This window comes from Trichechus manatus, unplaced genomic scaffold (assembly GCF_000243295.1).
Source record: "Trichechus manatus latirostris isolate Lorelei unplaced genomic scaffold, TriManLat1.0 scaffold00144, whole genome shotgun sequence".
Lineage (NCBI taxonomy): Eukaryota > Metazoa > Chordata > Mammalia > Sirenia > Trichechidae > Trichechus > Trichechus manatus.
The window spans coordinates 2513641-2520346 of record NW_004444080.1 but is presented as its reverse complement, the minus strand read 5'-3'; the positions used below and the strand labels follow the sequence as shown (position 1 = coordinate 2520346).

Here is a 6706-nt window from a genome sequence, read left to right as displayed (position 1 = left end):
AAAAAAAAAAAAAAAAAAATTCCTGCAGTCTTAGTCTTGGGAAGGGACCCCACACTTTCATGAGTTTTACTTCCAAGAGTCCTAGTACATTCTCAATGTAAAGTCTAGAGAAAAATCCTCTGGTGCTTCTGACAGGAGGAGGGGGGAAATAACCATTTTGAAATAGTGCTCTGTTCTTAGCAGTGGTCTGCCCTCAAGAGAAACTACTTTACCAGAGTCTAATCAACGGGACTTTATCAGAACCTAACCTATGTGGGAAGACAAGTACTGAACTTCAGCCCCTCTGGCCTTCTAGGCAAGGGAAGGAATTTCTGAACTTCAGTCCCCTCTAGTCTTCCTATTTCATTTAAGGGTTAAAAAAAAAAAAAGCTGAGAAGCACTTATGAAGGTCACAACCCAGGGGTACAGGCTTACTAAAAGACTAAAACCTAATCATAGGATTATAGAATACTTCCTCTTCTCCAACACTTTACCATTATATCACCATCAATAGGGGGATTACAGTGAAAAGAACCGCAGTTCCTTTTACCCAATAAATCATGTCTGGCTTTCAACAAAAAATTACAAGGCCTGCCAAAATGCAAAAAATACAGTCTGAAGAGACAGGGTAAGCACTTGAAACAGACATAGATATGACCACGATTTTAGAATTATCAAACAGGCCATTTAAAATAATTATGATTAATATGTTAAGGACTCTTCTGGAAAAGGTGGATAACATGCAAGATGGGTGATATAAGCACAGAGATGGAGAATGTAAAAAAAATTTAAAAAGATGCTAGAAATGAAAAAACACTGTAATATAAATAAAGAATGCCTTTGATGAGCTTAGTAGTAGACTAGACACAGGCGAGAAAAGAATAAGTGATCTTGAAGCTAAGTCAATAGAAACCTCCCAAAATAGGTAAAAGGATCTGAACAGACTCTTCACTAAAGAAGATATACAGGTAACAAATAAGTATATAAAAACATACTCCACATCATATATTATTCAACAATCAACAACCCATTGCCATCAAGTGGATTCCGACCCATAGCAACCCTATACTCATAGCAACACTATATGACAGAGTAGAAGTGCCCCATAGGGTTTCCAAGGCTGCAATCCCTTTTTTTTTTTCTAAATTTTATTTATTTTTTGTTGTTGAGAATATATACAGCAAAACATACACAAATTCGACAGTTTCTACATGTACAATTTAGTGACGTTGATTACATTCTTCGAGTTGTGCAACCATTCTCACTCTCATTTTCTAAGTTGTTCCTCCTAATTAACATAATTTCATGCCCCCTGAGGTTCTTATCTAATCTTTCAAGCTGCTGTTGTCAATTTGATACCATAGATAGTTCTTAAAAAGGGCATAATGCTCAAGGCAGACCTTTGTTTTATGAGTTAAGCTAAACTATTGTTCTGTTTTAAGATGACTTCAGGGGATATTTTTGGTTTAAGGTTTTGAAGATTATCTCAGGACAATAGTTTCAGGGATTCATCAACCCTCCATGACTCCAGAAAGTCTAGAATCTATGAGAATTTGAAATTCTGGTCTGCATTTTCCCCCTTTTGATTAGGATTCTTCTATGGAATCTTTGATCAAAATATTCAGTAGTGGTAGCCAGGCACCATCCAGTTCTTCTGGTCTCATGGCAAAGGTGGCAGTTGTTCATGGAGGCAATTAGCCACACATCCCATATCCTCCTCCTATACCTGGCTGTCCTTCTTCCTCTGTTGCTCCAAGTGACTAGAGACCAATTGTTGTGCCTTAGATGGCCACTTGCAAGCTTTTAAGACACTAGGCAGTACACAACAAACTAGGAGGTAGAACAGAAGCACTAAACACATTATTAGGCCAATTAATTGGGATGTCCCATGAAACTATGACCCTAACCTTCCAAACCAAGGAACCAAATCCCATGAAGTATTTGGTTTACATAAGCAGCCTCAGCAGCTAGTCTTTTGTTTTTTTTTTTGGTCATTGTTGTAAATATATCTATCACACAACTTTTGCCAATTTAACTTCTTTTTTTTTAATTGTGCTTTAGGTAAAAGTTTACAGCTCAAGTTAATTTCTCATACAAAAATTTATACACATATTGGTTTGTGACATTAGTTGCAATCCCCACAATGTGACAGCACATTCGCCCTTTCCACCCCTGGTTCCCTTTGTCCATTCGACCAGTTCCTGTCCCTTCCTGCCTCTCATTCTACTTTTGGACAGGAGCTGCCCGTTCAGTCTCCTATATCTGATTGAACTAAGAAGCACACTCCTCATGTATTTTATTATTTGTTTTATAGTCCTGTCTAATCTTTGAAGAGTGGGCTTTGGGAATGGTTTCATCTCTGGGTTAACAACTTTTTAAAGGCATACAACTTATCGACAGCAATCACAATAATCTGCTGGGAGCACGGCATTTTAAGGGCAGTAAAATTAGTTTGTACATAATGGTGAACACATGACACATCTGTCAAAATCCATAGGATTATACAACACAAAGAGTGAACCCTAATATAAACTATGGATTTTAGTTAGTAGTAATGTATCAACACTGGTTCATCAATCATAACAAATGTACCATACAAATGCAAGATGTTAATAAAAGAAGAACAGTGTGCAAGGGGGAGAGAGAAGGTACTTGGGAACTCTCTGTACTTTCTGTAACTTTTTTCTGTAAGAAGTTTTCTGTAAACTGCTCTAAAAAATAAAGTCTATTAAAGAAAACAAACAAAAAAAAAAAAGCCAGGCTGGTCTACTCACTGTCTTTCAAACTATTTTTAATTCCTTCATCTGCACCTTTGCATCTTTTCCTACATCTGCACCTACTACTTCCTTTGCAAGGAATCCTCCCTTCTCTTTTTTGCTTCTTCATATTCTACTAAACTCTGAATGCTCAACTCAAATCTCATCTCTGAGATTTTCCTTTACAATCCAATCCCTATAACATTTATTTTGGGCTGACTCACTTGGCACTTCAGTGTTGCCTGCTATAATTCAGTACTGTGTCTTCTTTAGATTATAAGCTTTTTCAGTGCAAAAAAAAAAACATTTGAGCAAAATAATATAATTTCTTAAATTAAGATTTTTTTTTAAATTGAGGTATGTTGCTCTATAGCTTGATGAGTATTGGAAAACTTATACCCCTGTGGTTACATAGTCAAGATAGAGCATTTTCAGCACAGAATCTTGCTCATCGTAAGTGATCAATAAATGCCAGGCTCAGCACAAACAGCAGGGCAGGTTTGTTCACGAAGGACCAGCAGAGTGAATCTTAAGTTTGAGGCCCTTCTAGAGGGGTTGGGTCATCTGAGGTCAGATGAAGTAAAAAGTTAAATACTGACATCGGGCGGGGAGGGGGGTGCGGGGGGCAGGTATCTTAGGGATGTACTTTGTAAATCAGAGCAGGTTTGGGATTGTGCAATTTTGTGTGTTCTGCAGGCAAGGTTCATCGACCAAAAGTCAGCGGTGGAGGCAGAGGCACTGGGGTGGTGATAGGAAAGTCAGCTCCAAGTGAGTAACCCCAAAATAAATGGAACCCTAGAAAGTTAAGAGTTGTAGGTACGTAGTGTTACTACCTGACATCTGAGGTAATTTATTAAAAAGATTTGCTCACTGACTGATCACTGATAAAAGGGGGATCTTGGCTGACTTGGATATTTTGCTGCTGTTATATTAGCAAACATTCCACTCAATTCCCCAGGTGGGAATTACATTTAACTAAGAATATGTGAAAAGGCTAATAGACACTGACCCCAGCAGAATTCTTCTCTAACGTTACGTTCTCATGCTTCCGCCTTATGTTTAAACGGTGCTGTCCTCTGTCAGGCACCAAAGGGCCTGGAGTTCCTACTGAATGTCTCTACCTGGCAGGATATTTGGCACCCTGAAATTAATATACTCTAAGCAGATCTTTTGATCCCTCTCCCATGCTTAGTCTTCTCTACTTTAATAAATGTCACACAGTGGCTCACCACAAAGTCCTAGAAGTCTTCCTTGATTCTTGTCCTTTCCTTTACCCAACATCAAACCCATCGAGATCTGTCAGCTCTACGTGGAAAATATACCCAGATTTTTGTGTAGCACAGACATTAAGCAGATAACCTCTAGAGCCAGACTGACTTGGTTTGGATCCTGGCTCTAACACTTACTAGCTGTGTAATACAAGTTACTTTATCACTGTGGTAGTTTACTCATCTATAAAATGGAGATGAAAAATAGCACCTACTAACTGTTTAATGAGAAACTATTTGTTCTGTAAACCTTCATCTAAAGTACAATAAAAAAATTTTTTTTAATTATTTTTAATTCATGAATGCATGTTCATCATAAAAAAATTGTTTTTGTAGAAATAATGTTAACACATGTAAAGTGCTTAGAATTAATATAGTAGATATAGTAGATCCTCAGTTAAGGTGATCAAGAACTACTGGTACTGAAGGAAGAGTTATTGGCAGAAGCCAGACCGAGTAGGGCCTTGACGACCATGGTAAGAACTTTGGATTTATTTTCCAATTGGGAAGCCACTGGAAGGTTACACTGCCATGACTTCAATTACCACCTATATGCTGATGAATCTGTACCTCCAGCCCAGATTTCTCTCCTCAACTCCAACTCACACTTCCAACTGCTTACTAGACATCTCTGTCTGGATGTCCTTGGGCATCACGTATTCAGCATTGTCAAAGCAGAATCCATTCACCCTCAAAATATGTCTTTCTCCAGTGCTCCCTATCCAGTGAATGACCCTAGGTTACCCAAGCCAGAAACCTCCTCATTCTCCGTTCCCTTCAAACAATCTTAAGAGCGTGTTGATTCTACTTTACAAATATTGCATCTATTTCTTTCATCCTCACTGCTACTAAGGAGCCCTGGCAGTGCAGTGGTTAAAGCACTCAGCTGCTAACTGAAAGGTTAGTGGTTCAAACCTACCAGTCACTCTGAGGGAGAAAGATGTGGCAGTCTGCTTCCATAAAGATTTACAGCCTTGGAAATCCTATATGGCAGTTATACTCTGTCCTGCGGGTTGCTATGAGTCGGAATCAATTCCACAGCTATGAGGACCATCATCTCTCATCTGGATTACTGTAACAGCTTCTAATTAAGTATCCTTCAAAATGTGGGTCATGACTCATTAGTGAGGTATCAAATCAATTTAATGAGCCATGACAAGCATTTTTATCATCAAATTATTTATTTAATCATTCAGAAATTAGCAGGACCAGTATTGGTAGCAACACAAAGATATTTACTGGCAGCTTTTCCTCTTTTGGTAGAGGTTAAAGGACTTGAAATATTTCAACGAGCCCAAAGACATGTAAGCAATGCCATCCATACGTTTAACCTGAGTAGAGAAATATGTGTTACGTAAACCATACTTAATGAATAGTATTATCAAATACAGTGGCAATTTAATTTTCATATGATTTATATACATCATATCGTGAAGGACATTTAGTTTGTTTCTCTGGAATGATATTCTTGGGAGTCCATACTGGTCATGTCTTCTGCCCCAAAGGGGTTAGTTGCTCTAAGATAGCTACTTGGAATATATCCTTTCCCCCTTCCCAGGTATTGGTTCCATTATCCATCTTGGATTTGAAATAGCAGTCGAGTACTTTTGCTCCAGGTTGGTCAGTACACATTTATTTTCCAGTTCTACAACCACCTCAGGAGTTAAGTTTTTGGAACACTGTAAAGGCTCCCCAATGTTAACAAGTCCAGCCATCATTCCTGGGCCAAATCTTTCCATTTCCTGAAGGAACATCTGAATTTGAACAGGAGTCACTCCAAGTTTCTCCTCCAGCAGGTCTTGCCAGGGTTCATCTTCCCAGTCCTTTTCAGCAATGTCATGGCAATTGTGTGCAATGATGGCAATGGCACAGTTCCCAGCGGTTGGCTAATAGAGGATGCCAATGAGTCTCCAACATCTTGATTTGTTTAAGACAAAAACCAACGTAGGACTGCCAGAAGATACAGCCAAACTTGATCTTCCTCAAGCTATCTGGTCGTTTATTATGACTCTTGTGGCCTGCAGTATCGTGTTTTGTTGTTTCCTTGGTTGTTGCAGGTAAGCTCCAGAAGCGCAGGAACAATGTTTTGTTCATCACTGTACCTTCAGGAACTACTTAATGCATAAGTACCTTCAGGAACTGTACCTTCGGGAACTACTGAATGTACTGTTTTGTGGCCTGAGGAAGAAACACTTCCACTCGTCTCAATTTCTTCACAGTCCAGTGGAGGGCAGAGCAAACAGGCACCGACACTGAAAGAACTGACTCCCTTCGGGCAGGGACCCATCTCGCGGTCTTCGGATCCCCGTGGGCACACTGGGTAGACCCTGGCCTGCCGCCACGGGGAAGACAATCCTCAGGCTTCTTGTGCCCAGCAAGCCCGCCAGGGCAATGCTGCCAGGGTGAAGGCCACCACCTCCAACTCACATAACAGGCTGCCGGGAGAGCGGAGCGTGCCCGCCCTGTGTTGCTGTGTCACCACTGCCAGGTGACCTGAGCCTGAGGTTGTTAAGGGTCTCGCCAGTCCCACCACCCCCAGCCCCCCCATGTCCCCTGCATACTGTAATCAACATTTTAGAAACATAAAATCAATGGAATGGAGTAGAAAATATCTGAGTGCAGCACATGTAGTAAGGATGAACTGTTTTGTAGGGTTGTATGTATACACAATGTAAAATGTATTTCTGTGGGTCATTATCAAAA

The 6706-nt window shown here is 39.9% G+C and overlaps 1 pseudogene; it reads right to left on the bottom strand.

Annotated features, from left to right (window-relative positions):
• Nucleotides 1-5488: 5488 nt before the first annotated feature.
• On the bottom strand, nt 5489-6097 carry LOC101349475 (protein CXorf40A-like; annotated as a pseudogene).
• Between the last annotated feature and the right edge of the window lie 609 nt (nt 6098-6706).